We start from the raw sequence: 18,561 nt of genomic DNA, 5'->3' as shown, positions 1-18,561 counted from the left end.
GTGGACTTTCTTGAGCACACACTGGACAAGCACGACAGGCGTTCACTACATCTTCCCATTTTATAGGCAAGGCCCATCTTTGAGCTTCCATCCACATGGTTTAGCTGCCAGCATACTGCATTCGTCGATGTAACCACTGGGCTACATCAGTAGCTGGAGCTCTCTGCAGCCATCTTACCTTAGCCAAGGCTGAATCAGCCTCATCATTTCCTGGACTGGCTAAGGGAAAGTGTCCTGTGACATGGAAAAGAGTTACTTCTTTCTCATGTCCCAATTCCCATAACTCTTGCCACATGGCTTGTCCCCACAGAGGCTGGTGTCCTACCATCCACTGTTGATACTTCTGAGTAGAGATCCAAAGGGTTAAACCTTTGAACAGAGCCCAGCTGTCAGTACAGATGGTTAATGGCCCAGGCTGATTTATTTTATCACCGTCCATACTTCTCTGAATTCAGCCCATTGACTCCTTTGCCCTGTGCCATTTTCATACCACATGGTATCTATTAAGGGCTGGACAGCAACAGCTTTCCATGATGCTGAGGGTCTCATGCTAGAGCCATCTGTATACCAAGCTTGTTCTGTGATAGGTCCCTGTCCCTCATGGAAAGGTGTAGCCTCCATCTCCATGGGTAAGGGTTGTGCCACAGTTTCCTCCACAACCTCTACTGGGCCTAACACAGTTTGCAACTCTTTGGACAGAGGACTCATTGACACAGTGCTTCTTTGTTCTATATATGCTCCCCATTTAGACAAAGTGGGAATCTGAGCTACATCCATTTTAGAATTGGTTGCCCTTGTGTACAGCCAACCTATTATGGGGTATGTCATCCTTACTAGGACTTTGGCAGTTTCAGTGATAGCTTCAGTGGCCATCAAGGCAGAATACACAGCGGCTAACTATTTGTCTGTTAAAGAATAATGCACTTCAGCACCCTTCCAGAGCTGAAACTAGAATCCTACACGTGTTTGGAATCGATCTTGTCTCTGCCACAAACCCCATCCTAACCCTTCTTGGGTTACATGTACATCTAATTCGAAAGGCTTACAAGTGGGATCAGCCACTTATAAAGACTTTACTTGCTGTATTGCCCTTTTTGTAGCCCAGTAAGCCTGTTCTACTTTGTCAGTCCAATCCCAGGGGGCTGCTTTCTTTGTTAATGTATACAGTGGTCTTGCCATTTGGGCAATATGGGATATAAAAGCTCTCCAATACCCCAGAAGTCCCAAATATGTCTGTAGCTGAGCTACAGGTGTGGGTCTAGGGAATGCCTGTATCTTATCTATAATAGCCTCTGGGATGACTCTTGTCTTACCCGACCAGACCACTCCCAGGAATTTGACTGACAGCCCAGGTCCTTGCACTTTGACTGTGTTCACGGCCCACCCACATTGTTCCAAATGACTTAACAGCATTGGAGCTGCCTGGGTTAAATCTGCAAGAGAATCAGAGGTTAGTAACATGTCATCAATGTAGGGAAACATTGTAACCGTGCTGGGCCTAGTCCACTTGTCTAGGTCCCCAGCCACTAAACCATGACCAATGATTAGGCTATGCAGATAACCTTGGGGCAATACTTGAAAGGTCCACTGCCTCCCTTCCCAGGTGAAGGCAAACTGATCTTGGCTACCAGCCAAGATTGGAATAGAGGAAAACGAATTTGCAAGGTCCAATACATAATGGTAAGTTCCCAGATGAGTCTTCAGCTGATCCATCAAGTCGTGAACTGAAGGCACAGCTGCATGCAAAGGAGGCACTACTTTGTTCAGTTCTCAATAATCTACAATCATTCTCCAGGCCTGGTCTATGCTGGCTTGCAGTATAGTGAGCAGCAACCAGATCCTATCCTGGTCAACAGGAAAGTGGCCATAGGGCACAACATATTCAAGAGTAGTCACATTTCCTCCTTCTCCCAAGGGACTTTTGGCTCCCGTACCTACTCAGAATCCTGCTGCCAGCTACGCCAATTGTAGAGCTAGGGTTAGGTATTACAGACCCCTTGAGCCCATTGTCCAGACTGGGTCACAAACCCTTCACATGCAGGTCTATGAGCTAGGTAGTAGGCAAAGGTCCTTGGAGCCATGGGTGAAGAAACAATAGGCTTTATTAAGAACTAGGAGCAGTCTACCTAATATGGCTTCCCGGAGCGTCCTCTATTAGCTTTGCACATCTGTGCCATTAGTCCTTTTTACTCAAGTCCATAATCCAAAAAAAACCAAAAAACAAAAAAACCCTGAATGCACATGTGCAATCACATTAGACAAATAACAAGGAACACTCGTGCTCATGTGCATACGCACCTCAGATGCTCGGCAAGACCCCAAACATCTGAAGGTCCCTGACCATTTTCCTTATATTTTCCCAACAAAGCCATTCATACTTAAGGCATTACTGATAAATTTGTGTTTAAGTCTGCCATATTGCTATGTGATTTCTTTTTATACCAACTGGCCTATTTTTTCTTTTTTATCTCTCTTATTTTGTTCTTTGGATTAATTGTTTCGATATTTTCTTCTCTATTATCTTAGAAGTCATGCATCATTTTATTATTCTTTTGGTGGTTATCCTGGAGATTAAAGTGTGAATTTTTAAATTACCAAAATAATGTACGTTAGTACTCTTTTCTTTTTTTGGATATACAAAGACTTTAGAACACCTTAACTTCATTTATCCCCCTCATGGTTTTTATGGTGTTGTTGCCATCTATTTTAATTATTGGTAAATTTTAAACTTTATTTAACATTATTATTGTTTAAACAGTTAATATTTATTTAGGATTATCCACATATTTATCATTTTATATTCTTAATTCCTTCTTGCATCTATTAGTTTCTGTTTGGGATATTCCTCTAGCTTGAAGAATATCCTTTAGAATTTCCTTCAGTGTAAGTTTAAAATCAACAAATTCTCTGTTTGCATTTGTCTTAAAATAATTTCATTTCTCCTTAGCCTCTGGAAGATATTTTTCCTTAGTATCAAATTCCAAGTGGGAAATCATTTTCTTTCAGTAGTTTGGAGCTATCCTATGGTTTTCTGGTTTCCATCATTTCTGTTTGTGCTTCCCAATTCTCTCTCTTCTCTCCTTCTTGTTCTCCAATTATACATATCTTATTTTTCAGTGGATCTTCTATGTCTTTAACATGTTTCTCTCAAAATAGAGGAATATTTTGTAGAGAAAATATTCTGTCCTTTTATTGCTCTATACTTTGTCTGAATCTTTTCTTCTGAGCCAAATTTCAGTTCATTAATTTTCTTTTCACCTTACGTAATCTGCTCTAAACCCCTCCACTGAGTTCTTAATTTTGATTTTTGTATTTTTTCCTTCTAAAATCTACTTTGTTTAAAATTAAATTTTAGTTCTCGGTCAAAATACTTTTGTTTCTTTTAACTTATCAAACATAGCTATATTAAAGTTACTGTTGGCATTCTGTGGCTCTCTTTTTATTTTCTCACATTTTTCTTGGTTTTGATCAAGTTGTTGTTTTGTCTCCTCTTATTCCTCTTTAATTTGGATGACACTTCTGACATTGTATATGAAACATTATAGAAATAATTTGAGGTCTGAAAGAGAATATCTTTCTCTAGGATTTTCATTTGTTTCTCAAATTTAGGGGCATTCTTCTGTGCCTTTAATTGAGTCAGGGATTGGAATAATTTGAAGCTGAACTCTGAAAGGCTCATTTTCTCCTCAGTCATCACTGACATTGTTCCAATGTTCTGGAAGAAATGCTTTTACCCTCACTCCACTACCTTCTCTACATTTTCAATGACTGTTTATTGTCCAGAACTTAAAATTTAAATTCTAGTGTTGGTATTCACAATTTTCTTAAATATGATTTCTATCTACCTTTCTAATCTTATATTCCATTATTTCTCAAAATATACTTTCATTTTATGAAAAAAATTTATTTAGTAATTCACACATGCACTTCTGATACTGAACACACAGGTCCAGCTGCCTGCCCCCTTTCAAAAATAAACAACTGAAAAGTCAAATGTTGGCGAAAATGGAAATCAGATTTTATCCCGGAATACCAGTGGCCTGAGGAGAGATGTTGGGTAACTCATTTCTCCAGACTAAATCCATCTCAAAGACTTGGATTTACTATGGGTTTTTTTAAGAGGGGTTGGTGGAAATGGAACAAGGGAAATGAAAATTAGGAGGGAGGTTAATGTGAGTCATGAGGGCTTCATGCAAGGTCTTAGGTGCCAAGCCTCTCCAAGACCCTCTCTGGTTTCTGCTCCTGTCCTTATCTCAGGGTCCTGTTAGATAGTATGGGCCTCATTGCAAGTCTGCAGCTTCAGGCAGGCTGGAAAACAACTTTACATTTATGTGAATAATGTCATCTTGCATCATTGCCAAGGTTCAAGATGTCAAATAATCATGGGAAATGAGGGAACTCAGAGATATGCATGCCAAGAGAAAATCTGTGTCCTTTTAAAATCTTTTAGGACCTATGAGGTTTTAGGTCCCTATGTGACTTTGGTCTTCTGCACTCCAGCAGTTCCACTTTCTTATTTCTGTGCCAGCATTCTTCTGCCTGGAAAGTTCTTCTCTGTCTTCCAAATCATCATTTTTTTCATCCTTCTAGGTCTAGTCCAAATTTCATCTTGTTTATGAAGCCACATTTTACAACCAAGTTCATAGTATTGTCTCCTTCTTTTAGGTTATTCTCTCATCTTTTACGTAGCAAGTATAATGCATTCACTGTTAGTATGACAGCAAGTGATTTACTTTTCCAGCTAGGTGTAGTTTTCCTTATAGCAGGTACTTTGACTCATTCACCTCATAATTTCTGCAGCATCTATAAATTTTATATATAATATTTTCATATGTAATAGTTACTTAAACAATGCAAATATATTTGAAGCCTTTTTGTTTTTCTTAAAAGCTGGTAGGACCATGTTCATCTAAGAAATATGTACTGAGCCTACAGTATGTACAGGCCTATATTTGAGGTGCATATTAGAGCCTAAGTAAACCTCTCACAGATTTGAGTAATATGGGGTCTCCTTTTAAAGGAAAAATGTTTTATGGACGATGAGGGATGAATTAAATTATTTTACTATAATGATTCTTAACTAATTAAAACAAAAATGCTGAGAATAAATTCTCTACTTATAGTCTTACATTTTGAAAAGCAAATTTGCCCATCAAATATGAACAAAATTGGAAAACTAATAACATTAATTTAACATAATAGATGATGTTGTTTCTCTAAGTCTTACTCTTTCATACAGATTTCTGTGAAGCAGGTGTTTTGGAAATCACAGTGCTTATACTACAGTGTATTTGGGATGACTCAACTATATTCATCACTTTTCTCTGTTTCAAACACCACAAACTCTTTAGAGCATTCCATGACGTAACATGATTTTCACTTGTCAAAAATATTAAGGTCTCCTATCTTCTTGTTAGTCTTATATTTATCATAATAGAATTTGCACAAAGTCAGTTTTAAATATTGCGATGGCTAATTTTATGTGTCCACTTGACTGGGTTTGGTGATGCCCAGATTACTTTTCAAACATTACTTCTGGGTGTTCCTGTGAGGGTGTGTTTGCCAGAGATTTGAATCAGTAGACTGAGTAAAGAAGATCTGCCCTCACCAGTGTGGGTGGGCATCATCCAATCTGTTGGGCCTCAGCAGAACAAATAGGCAGAGGAAGGGTGGATTCACTCTATGTTTTCTTGAGCTGGACTATGTTTCCTCTCTCGCTATCAGACATTGAAGTTCCTGATTCTCCAACTTTTATACTCTAGGACTTACACCATTGGCTCTTCTAGTTCTCACGTCTTTGGACTTGGTCTAAATTACATAACCAGTTTTCCTCCTTCTCCAGCTTGCAGACAGCATATTGTGGGACTTCTTAAACTCTGTAATTACATGAGCCAATTCCCATAATAATTCTCCTCGTATATATCTATCTATCTATCTATCTATATCTGTATCTGTATCTGTATCTATATCTATATCTATCTATCTATATCTATTTCTATATCTATATCTATATCTATAAATATATATCCTACTGATTCTGTTTCTCTGGACAAGTCTGACTAATACAGATACGAAAGAAAATTCTATGTCCTGGGCACTCTGTATCAGAAAGAGGTCACCATGATTATCCAGAATTTACTTATTTATATTAACTATTTCTAGAATATATATATACACACTTCAAACCTGTGAATCTCCAGTAAAATGTCATCAGACTTTGAGAATTCCAGTCTACAGATTCAGCTTGAGTAATACTTACTGACTTGTTCCTATAGTATCAAAATGTCACACACACTCTGTGCTTCATAAAAAGCTATAGTTGATTGCATGCTCACAAAATACTAAGTTAGAGTTAACATCTTAATTATTCCTAAATTTCTGATTCAGTCTTCAGGTGGAAGTTTATACCCTGGAAAAAGAGTTCATTCTCTTTTTCATCTGAGCATATGGTTTAAGAATCCTATAATTAAGCTGTAGCATTTCTATAAGTTTAAATTGATTTTTGGTGCCATTCCACTTTGTTGAATTTGTGGAAAGAGAAGTTACATGCTTGAGACATTTGATTAATTCAGTGATCTTCCTGAATTTCAGAATTCTAGAAATTCTTCTAGGTTCAGTAACTGGAAGAATCATAACACTAATGTCTGTTGATTTTCTTTAGTGTTGGTGGAAGAGATGCCTTTGTTTCTATGTGTCACATCCTCTCTGCCAACCTTTAATTTTAACTGCTGCTACCATGTTTAGTTCCATGTAAGCTCACACTCATCTCATGTTGATATCACCCACTATCCTGTGGCTTTCTACTCTCTTCCTTAGGGCCTTCTACAAAGCTATGGGAACCTGCTTGTGTTTCCTGGAAGTGTAGGGATATGAACACCTCCAGGGAGGCCCTCCATCAATGGAACCCACAGATAAATGTATTAGCTTCCTGTTCTTCAGGCGGACACTTCTGTGATGTGTTCTGTACACTGCTAAGAAGTTCTGGGGGAGTTGAGCTCTTATCGCCCGCAACAGCAACCTTGATTGTAACACCTTATATTGGTTGTTTTTCCTCCTCATGCTCCCTCATTTCTGCTTTCAGAGATCATCTTCCATATAATCTACCTCAGTCTAATTCCTTGTCTCAGGCTCAGCTTTCAGAGAACCCAAATTAAGGTAAGCAGTTGCTTTGTGAATTTAAGGATGGGCTACAACTAAATTCATTAGCAAATGTGTATAGGCCTACATTTGAGGTTCTGCTGGAAATGTAGGAATGAAGAAAACAGGCAAAGGTGCTCCCTTCATCAAGGTTACATTGTAGTGCAAGTCATAATCAAGTCCTCAGAGTTTTTCATTATGAGGGCATCTGGATTAGGCTTGTGAAGAGGCAGAGTAGGTAGGGTTGGGGAGAAGACTGGAGAGAAAGATCTAGAGCATGGGTCACTCCCTAAGACAGAGGGGCCTAAATTGGTACAGAGAGCAGCAGGAACCCATGGGGATCCCAAAAGGAAGAAAGACACATTTATAAGTTTTTATAAGTTTGAGATGGGAGGGGGTCAAACTCAAGGGTTACCTCTGTCACTATTTTGCATAAGGATCAAGCCTAGTTAATAAATAGACACTTAAATAATTGTTCAACTATGTACAGGTTGGAGTTTAAGTCCTGTTTCTACTGCTTATTTCGAACATGCAATTTAACCTCTTTGTATTCATTTTTATATCTCTTAATAAGGATAATAATAGTACTTGTCTCAAGGAGCAAATGCTCCTTCAGGTGTGTAGCTTAGACGGAAAGTTCAATGACTCTATAAAATCGGTCATGTTTTGCTTTTCCCCCTCCAACTATCATACAATTAAGATCTCAGCTATTTGTTAATTTTGAGATCTGATATGGGTTTTACCAGTTTTCTATGGTTTACCAGTCCCTGCCTAATGATACATGGTCCTGAGTTTCTTGCTGATAATGTGTTGTAAATGTAAACACAAGTAAAACAAGAGAACTGGCCTTTCAACAACCACCATTTAACAGTATTCTTCTAATTTGTATTCTTTTGATTCTTTTAATTTAGTGGGAAAGCTTACACCTCACTGATGTTAAACAGCATGAGTGTATCACTGTGCATATTTTCTTTCGTTTTTCCCCTGTGTGCTTGAGAATACCAAATTAAAAAAGAAAACAGCATCCATGTGAGTCATTGTCCTCAGAACTATTAAGCAAACAAATGAGTATTTCATAGACTTAACGTGACAATGAATTACATGTCCAAAACAGGTTGTGTGTGTGGTTTAGCAAAACAAAATTAAGAGTCATTCTAGGGAAGGACATTGCCACAGCTTTGGTATAATTAGGAATCATCATAATCAAATACAGGAAATTGGCACATCTGCTTTTCAGGCTGTTGATCCAACTGTGAGGCTGCCTGTGCACACTGGCACGAGCAGTTCTGATACAGCTCGATGTTTTCTGCAAAGCTGTCTTTGCATAAATATTTACGTAATTTTCTCCAAACACCACTATAAGCAGTTGTTTTTTATCATTTTTTCTCCCTTGGGTTATTACTTCTTTCGATCTCTACTCCTGGTGAAGGAGTGATCACTTGTTATTCTAAGGTTTTCTCTTTTTTTAAGTAAAGTTTAGAGGAAAATCTTGGAACTTGGGAATTGTATAAAATGGCAATGAAATGGAAGCACTATTTTCATTTGGCATATTTTTCTAAACTATAAAAAAAAGAAAAATACATCCAGCCCAGCAACTGAGCTGTGCGGTAGGCAAAGCAGACAGAGAGGGAGAGTTTGGAGAGAGAATCCACTCAAGGCTTGAGACTGATATAGAAAGTTAAATGAGGTGAGGTGGAATAGCACGGCCCTAAGAAGTGATTAGCACCCCCCCCCACCTGCCACTTCTCCTTTAGTTATTAAAGGTTTAAAAAGTCTTTTACAGAAGCATTGGTTGAGGAGTTTGTTTGCTTTTTGTCACTTAATTCTGCTAATTTCCTTTTTCTTAAAATGATTTAAAGGATCTTTCCAGTTTTGATGTTCCATTTTACATTTTTGAAACTATAAGGGGCAAAGGAAGACATCCCCTTCAATACCCTGAAGATTCTTTGAAAAATCACCTGATAAACACAGATCAATTTGAAGAAAAGATGTAACAAATTTTATTATATCATAGTTTTACATAACCCGGTGGCCTTCAGAATGAAGACCTAAAAATGCAGGGAAAATTGTTCATATTTATGCTTAGGTTCTGTGAAGCAGGCACAGCCACGTAGAAATGTGATTGGACAAGACAAGTGTGGCCTAATGCTAACAGACTCAGTGGGGAAACTCAGCAAGGCCTGTCTGTTCAGGTTCTTGGCCTCTCCGTGTAGCATTTGTTCCTCCAGTGTATGGAGCAGAGCCCTGTCTGGAATGGGGGTCCTATGACCTACAATCAGACAAGGTAGGTCAGAGAATTTCTTTATGGCCAGCTCCAAGACAGAGGGCAGAGGGGAAGATTAGAGAATATCTGTGTCCTGCCTTGGGGAAGAGGGATTCTAATTTCTAGACTTGTCTGAGGGGTGAATGAGGCTGAAAGATAGAAGAGCCAGTGGTCAGAGAAAAACATTGCTTTTGAGGCTGCATCTGAGGCCTTCACTTTAAGGTATCACTTTCCAGGCCCAACATTCTTAGCTCTGAAACTTCTCCAAGAAGTTTCACAATCCAGAAACTGGAAATCAGAAATTGGGGTGGTAAATTGTTTCATAAGCATTGAATCAGTCTCTCAGCTCCATGAAAGGCCAGCCCAGTTAAACATTTAAAACCTGTGTCTCATTTTAGGCAGTGCTGTCACAGATGGGCTTCCATAAAGTCAGGCCTCTATATCATGAGAGCAGTCAGGTATTTAGTAAGAAGTGTTTCTATGGAAACAAAAGAGAACAAATGTTAATGGTTAGAATAAACTATACACTCAGTTTTTGAGTCCAGAGGGCACTCAGTCAAGAAGATTTTAGATGTCGGGCTTGAAGTATCTTCGGTTGGAGCAAAAGCAGACGGCGGCAATCTGACAGATTTTTCTTGTTTGTAGTTTGTATGAGGTGTCTCAGTGAATTTTCTGAATCGACCATAAAGTAACAGGCACAAAAGTTGTTTACGTTTAAGTTAAAACATTAGTCTGGAGAGCTGCAGCCAGATATTGAAGGAATTAAAAATTCAGGATTCAGTCCAGGTAATAAAAAATTCAAAAAGGATGGACAGGGCTAGAATCTAATAATGGGTGTACTATAGTTTTGTTTGTTTGTTTGTTTGTTTGTTTGTTTTCTGAAACATAATTTTCTCTCTCGTTTCCCATTTTTACCAAAGATGTTTACAACAAGACAAACTCATTTGCAAAATAAGTTTAGTCTCTGGCTGAATTAATTGCATAAAGTACAGCAAGAAGAGTGGTTTATCATATAGGCTCTTTTTAAATTGGCTTTGCTGGGACTTTATAAAGAATCTCAGATTAGACTCTTAAAAGCCTCTCAAGGCTTAGGAAGCCAAGCCAAGGATTTTACTCACTCTCAAACTGTTGCCTGTACAAATTATGTGAATTCCTCTTTTCTGGAGTTCCCCAAAATATCTTGGTTCTTAAACGTGTCAGTAAGGAACATTCTTTACTTACCACAAGGCAGGGAACCCTGTAATTGTGTAAGCAAGGCATAAGACCAGTCTTTTCAAGGGGCTTTTTATTTCTCCATAAAAGTCAACCATAATTCCTTAAAGCAGTTTGGTCATATCTGAAAATATGACATTCTAATCAAAGCCTTGGTGAAACAACCAGTGTTTCCAATTGTGTCCTGTTACAAGAACAGATCTTATTGAACTCATGCAAATAACTATTTTGCCATAAAATTAGAGTACTCATGAATTGTTTCAAAATCCTGGAGGATAGAGAGAAAAGTGTTTCAATTTTGCTCACAAAAATATCTTTTACCAAGTTGTTGTAAAGCTATATATAGCCCCAAAAGAACAAAAATGTTCTTAAAATTGGGGGGGAAACATAAAAGAATCAGCAGTGTTTTAAACAAAAAGTCAAAAAAATTGTTTTAATCCTTCTTTAGTTCATTCCCATGTAATTAATTCTTGTTCTTCTTGATGTTTGGTTAGTCATTATATAAGTCCAGTAAGTCTGTTTTTTTCAGTTCTGGAGAGGTTTTTGTTTTTTTTTATATACAGTCCAATTAAATAATCTCAAAGTTATCAGCAGTGGTATGAATTGCAAAATACCTGTTAAGAGTCTTTTTCTTCTTTTCAGGAACCTCTTGAAGACATGACAATTTAAGATTTGCAAAGAGTTTTCAGAAAGAAAAACACCAAAATAAAGCAATTTACTGCGAATGATCAAGACACAATTGACATGGAAATTTGGTTATATCTATGGCCTACAAAAATTTGCATAATAGTCATAATTATGACTGATGACATATACCCAGACATATCAGAATTTTAGGAATTTCATAAAATTTTGGAGCATGTATTAACAACATATAAATATGAAGTTACATATTTTTGAAAGGAAGTTTAAATCTTTAGCTCAGTCTCCTTAAGTAACTAAAAGACCTAATACAGACGCAGAATCTGTTTCTCACTCTCTCTCTTCATTCTTTTGTTTTGTGTAGTTTACTCGAAAGGTGAACACGCATTTTTTACTAATTTTATCAATAGTACATGAAAATCTTGTTTAAAAGAGAAAACTAAATACTACTTTTATACCAGTATGCTATTAATACTAAAGCCAATTTTAACAAAACCTTAAACAATCTATTCCATTTTAGTCATTTTTGACAGCATAAGACAAAATTTTTATAAACTTTGTATAACCTCTTACAATTTTTAAAATATATTTATTTGGTTTTGTCTCTAACATTTTTTAACTTGAAATAACCTTTAAATTAATACCTTTTAAACTAGACAATTTTAAAAACAAAAAGTACATCCTCATGTCTTTGTTTAATCTTTTATCAAAAAAAAATCCTACTTTTAAATGTAAAAAAAATTTTTTTTAGTGAAATAAACTAAATATTGAACTAAAAATGTTGTATGACTGTCTCTTACATAAATTTTATACTGATGTTTGTGGACCTACTACTTTTTAAAATTTGTATATAGAATTGTATTTTTTTATACCTAGCAGTTTTAATTACATATATACAACTATAATGTTAGCATATTACAATTATAATTTTAACTCTTAGTGACCCTAATTCCCAGTGAAAAATCGAGGATGCAAGCAATTTTGAACTGTTTTATATCAATATTTGCGGATGAAAATCATTTCCCAATTTTTGAAGAGACATGTTTTCAATTTTTTAACAGATCTAAATATATTTAGCTTTTTAAAATAGTGCATACAAACAAAACATCAAAGTATATAAACTTAAACTTATGTATGATAACTAATTTCAGTATTTTAGCTTAGAAATTACTGAGACATTTATGGTTACCTATCCCTTAATTTAATATAGCATAACTTTTAGATTTAAAGTATTGAAAATAACTTTTGAAGTGATAGCAAGTTTACTTATAAACATTTATCCTATTGGCAATTTTCAAATTTATTTAATTTTAACAATTATAATTGAATAAAGCTATTTATTTAAGTTATTATTTTTCTTTTGAAAAAACCAAAACCGAGCTAAATCTTTATCGGCTCTTAGGTATCCTTCCCCTAGCCATCCTGTATCTCAAGTACCTACATGGCAACCAAGATGGCCATGCAGATCCCAAGACAGAACAGAGGCTACAAAGATAATGTCTAAAGGATATCGCCCCTACTAGCATGGCCAGGAGGCAGAGCTGAGATAGGGAGGAGATCATACTGGGCTTGGCTTTGCATTGCCACTGGTGGCCTATGTGTTATTGCCACTGGTGGCCTATGTGCTATGGCCACATATATCCCCAGGCCTCACAATGGCCACCTGTCTAGATCCCAGAATTCAGAGTCTCAGAACCAAAGGCAAGCTAACAAGATGTGTGCAAGCCCAAGGAAGTCCAGCAGCCTGTCCTTGCAGCTTTTGGCCCATGGACAGATTAAGCAAGTATTAAAAATATCACAGAAATAAAAATTTTATAACCTAAAACACCTATCAGAGACAGTTTGTCTGTATGACCAATAGACAGACCTAGGCAAAAATGTCTAAATTGAATTCTGAAAACATATGTATTTTACTAACAATTTTAAAAACTAGCTTTATTTGCCAAAAATTAAAGTCACATGAACTTGAAAAGCACTCATGCTTATTTACTTGTGAGTGCACATTATTTATAAGCCAATTTGGTACCATGTAGACAATATGCAAACACATATATAGACAAACAGACACAACGTACAGCTTACATATACATACATAAAAAACACAGGAACAGATAAAGATATAATATAAAACTCACTAAAAAGGACAGTTGGATTTAAATCATGTCTCTAAATGAAACAAGTTAAAGCCTATGTGGCAGAAGCCCTCACAGAATTTTAGAGAAACCAAGATAGCAAATTTACATCTCAAAGCACAGAAAAAGAATGCAGGCTTTTCCAAGAAGGAGTTTGGGTGTGTCAGAGGAGACACAGAGAAAGATTTTTAAAAATGGATGCCAAGATAAAATAAAATCATAGAATTTCATCATAGGGTTTTACAAAGAGACACATAGATGAGCTAAAAGAAAATTCAGAAGTCTGTTCAAAATAACCACTTCAATGCCAGGAAGTCATATTTCGAAGATCATCTAGTTAGGTAGCTGCTTTCAATCTAGTTTCTGTCCCTTAACTGGGTTTTTGAGCTAAGGGCTGAGGCATTTGACAAATAGGGCCAGAGCCATTCAACTCTTGGGGCTCTGAGAGGAAGGCAGCAGACCCCAAAATAGGTCATTGGTGCACCTGTTTGGTGCACATCTCATGAGGACTCACTTCTCAATGGCTGCGCTTCTCATGAGGACTCAAGAGTCTGTCGAAAACACCAACAAGAGAATAGAGGTTCAAGAAAAAGGGTTTTAGCCAACTAAATAGTTTCTTTAGGGGGAAGCAAAAATCTACAGAATGAAATAGAGGCCTAAAATAAAATATACTCAAACAAAAATAAAGAGGTGCAAAGAAACTCTCATTTAGGGCCACTCTTAAAGGCAATGCCATGAGAGCCGGCAGCAGGCAGTATGCTAATTGCAAATGGACCTATTCAGTTAATTTAGGAGGCAAACAGAACAACAACACAGTTTCTAACACACTTTGAATATAAACCAAAAATTTAAGTAAAAAGTGTATCTGAAGAAGTGACTCAAGATCTGAACAAATAAGCACTTACGAGACTAAAGTCTCCAAAGAGAGAGCAAAAATGTGTCCTTCCCACCAATTTCCAGACCGTCCCCAATGACAGCTTAAAGAAAGCAAAGGCTGTCTGTAGGGGTGGAAGAATTACAAATATGTACCTGAAAAGATCGATCATTCAAATAATTTAAATTATTTTTTACAAATATTTTTGTTTGGACTTAAAGGAGTCTTGTCATGGATTGAAAGAACTTTAACTGTTTTAAATCTAATTTTTGTGGTTTTTGTTTTCTTTTTTATCTTGTCAAGGAATACCTATAAGACAGCTGTGTAAGACAAAAGATATCTAAAAATTTCTTTTTTGAAAATAGCAAATTCAAAGGAAGCATTGGCCATAGACAATTCTGGATCCTCCCATGGTGCCCCCAGTTGCAATAGCAACTCGCCCAACCAGGAGTTAGTTTTCAGGCTTAAAGAGGGCATAAAAGAGGAAACCCCCAAGATCACCCAAAATTCACTTACAGTGATAAGCAAAAAGACTCCTGTTGCCACAGGGAGTTAAGACAAAGTCTTTGGTCCCCCAGAAAATGTGAAGTGCCTCCAGTCACAGACCTGCTAATCTGGTACCCTGGAGAGGTGACATTGGAACAGTCTCCCAGCACAAACAAGTCAACAAGGTTGAGAAAGTCTCCCCTGGGAGTTTGGTACATTTGGAACAAAGAGTGTGCTCAGGTTTTCCAGTTAAATCAAACTGGCCACTAGACATGAGCCAGCATTCATACCCCACAGATGGTGCAGGCCAGGAGAGAATGCTCCAGAACATGAAAACAAGATGAGAGAGGAACCTTATCCAGTTTTTGTTTCAGGGACCCACACAAAATTTTTCTAAATAGATGCTGATCTGATAATAAACAGAAAGCTTACTAGTCTGCAGGTTCGAACAGTCTTATGGGACCTGTTCTAGACCTGTGTTCTACTCTATGGTACCCCTCTTTATGACAAAATAACACGAAAAGACAAAGACAAAGGAAAAACAAATACCAGAGTCACTACACCTGAGATTAGTCATATAAATCCTCTTTTTCCTATTCAAAAATTTGGGAAAAAGAGGCAAACAGTGAATAATTTTTACCATCTGCTCAACCAGATTCCACAAAGAGAGAAAGCGGGAGTATGACAGGTAAGAAAAGTTTGCTGTTTTGCTGGTTTTCAAGCTCTGGTCTTCCTCAGCTACAGCTGCCAGAAGAGCAAGGCAACTTTGGTACCCTGCTCATAGCATGAAAACTGTAGGGGCCAAAGTAAGACATCCCCTTTGACCCCATGAATGTTCTTTGAAAAATCACCTGATAAACATTAATTTGAAGAAAAGGCATAATAATTTTTTTAAATTAATTTTTATTGAAACTTGATTATACATTTTTATGGGGTACAGAGTTCTATTTCAATGCATGTATGCAATGCGTGATGATCTAATTAGGGCAATTAGCACATTCATTCTTGTATACCTTAATCATTACTTTGTGATGTGCACATTTGATCTCCTCTCTTCTAGTCATTTGGTAACATGTAGTAAATCAATGTTAAGTATAGATTTCTGGATTGATTGTACACCAGTAGAATTTATTTTTTATATCTACTTGTAATTTGGGGTCTAATTTTAACGAGCCTCTCAGTATCCTGCCTCCTCTCTCCCCTTTTCCTGCCTCTAGTAACCACAGCTCTTCTCTCTCCTTTTAACTCAACATTACTAATAAGTTTAGTAATTACTAATGATCAGTTCAACTTATCATTACTAATTTGTATTTTTGTTGTTGTTTGTTTATTTGTTTGCTTGTTTTAGCTCCCACATATGAATGAGAATATGAGGTATTTCTCTTTCTGTGCTTGCCTTTATATATATATATGTATATAATTGGTTTTGAGTATTCGTGGGGTACAAAACAAATTGTCACCACTCATGCCTAAAATGTGATGGCCAGATCCATACTGGCAGCATGTCCATTACCACAAATTGTGATTATACTCCATGTCCCCTACCCAATTATCCCATCAATTATCCCCGACCTCCCTCCCATCCCCTTTTCCCCACTCCACTTTGTATCCCTAGGTATGTTCTCTCCTCTGCAAGTCCAATGCACAACTGGGATCTTTCTTTCCTTTCTTCTTTATCTCTTAGCTCCCACTTATGAGAGAGTACATATGGTAGTTATCCCTCTGTGCTTTGCTTATTTCACTCAACATGAGTTCATCCAAGCTCATCCATGTTGTTGCAAATGGGAGAAGTTCATTCTTTTTTATGGCAGAGTAGTATTCCATGGTGTATATATATACCATAGTTTCATTATCCAATCTGACATCAATGGACATTTAGGTTGGTTCCGTATCTTGGCTATTGTGAACAGAGCTGCGATGAACATGGGAGTGCAGGTAGCTCTTCGACATGATGATTTCCATTCCTCTGGATATATACCCAGAAGTGGGATTGCTGGATCCTGTGGAGGATCTATCTGTAGTTGTTTGGGAAACCTCCATACTGTTTTCCATAGTGGTTGTACTAATGTACAGTCCCACCAACAATGTAGGCGTGTTCCCTTCTCTCTGCTTCCTCACCAGCATTTGTCATTCTCATTCTTCTTGATTATAGCCAGTCTAACTGGAGTGAGATGCTATCTCAGTGTGATTTTGATTTGCATTTTCCTGATGGCTAGTGATGTTGAAAATTTTTTCATGTACCTCTTGGCCATTTGTATGTCTTCTTTTGAAAAATGTCTGTTCAGTTCCTTTGCCCATTTTTTAATTGGGTTATTTGGGATTTTTACTGTTTAATTGCTTGAGTTCCTTGCATATTGTGGATATTAATCCCTTGTCAGATGCATAGTTAGCAAAAATTTTCTCCCACTCTGTAGGTTATGATTTCACTCTTTTGACTGTTTCCTTTGCTGTGCAGAAGCTTTTTAGTTTGATGTAATCCCATTTGTTTATTTTTTCTTTTGTTGCTTGTGCTTTCGAGCTCATGTTCGTAAAATCTGTGTCCAGACCTAGTTCCTGAAGTGTTTCACCTATATTTTCCCTCAGTAATTTTACAGTTTCAGGTCTTATACTTAAGTCTTTAATCCATTTTGAGTTGATTTTAGTATATGGTGGGAGGTGCATGTCTAGTTTCATCCTTTTCCATATGGATATCCAAGTTTCCCAGCAGCATTTATTGAAGAGGCAGTCTTTACCCAATGTATTTTTTTGTTCCCTTTGTCAAATATCAGATGGCTGTAAGCCTGAGGGGTGGCTTCTGGATTCTCTATTCTGCTCCACTGGTCTGACTATCTTTTTTATGCCAGTACCATGCTGTTTAATTTCTTTTTGGACCCATAGGTCATTCAGGAGCCTATTGTTTAATTTCCATATATTTGTATAGTTTCCAGGATTTTGCTTGTTATTGATTTTCAGTTTTAGTCCATTATGGTCTGAAAAGATGCTTAGAATGATTTCAATATTTTTTAAATTTGCTAAGACTAGATTTGTAACCTAATATATGATCTATCCTGGAGAATGTTTCATGTGCTGAAGAGAAGAAAGTATGTTCTTTAGTTGCTGGGTGAAATGTTCTGTATATATCTGCCAGGTCCAGTTGGTCTAAAGTGTAGTTTAAATCCTGTGTCTCTTTGTTGATTTGTTGCCTGGAAGATCTGTCCCATATTGAGAGAGTGGTGTTCAGGTCACCCACTGTTAATGTATTAGGGCCTATTTCTTTCTTTATGTCTAAGAGTGTTTGCTTTATATACCTGGGTGCACCAGTATTGGGTGTATATATATTTATGATTGTTATGTCTTCTAGCTGGATAGATTCTTTTGTCATTATATAGAGGCCTTCCTTTTCTCTTTTTATGTTCTTTGGTTTAAAGTCTATTTGATCCAATATAAGAATAGGTACTCCTGTTCATTTTTTATTTCCATTTGCATGGTATATCTTTTTCCATCCCTTCACTTTTAGTCTGTGTGTGTATCTATCTGTGAGATGGGTCTTTTGAAGACCCTATATACTTGGGTCTAGCTTTTTAATACAATCAGTCAATCTGTGCCTTTTGAATAGGGGGTTTAATCCATTCACATTTAGAGTGGTTATTGATAGATACAGTTTAATTCCTGTCATTTAATTGCTTTTTGTTTAGATGTTTTAAGTATCTTTGATCCTTACTTCCCCTTTTATTTCTCTTCTTCAATGTTAGTTGGATATTTGAAGTGGCATGATTTAGCTTCTTGCTCTTTCAAGCTAGCATTTTTGTTTTAATAGCAGGTTTTTATACTCTTTC

Source organism: Cynocephalus volans, chromosome 9, assembly GCF_027409185.1.
Source record: "Cynocephalus volans isolate mCynVol1 chromosome 9, mCynVol1.pri, whole genome shotgun sequence".
Taxonomy (NCBI): Eukaryota; Metazoa; Chordata; class Mammalia; order Dermoptera; family Cynocephalidae; genus Cynocephalus; species Cynocephalus volans.
Note: the sequence above shows the minus strand (reverse complement) of the source record.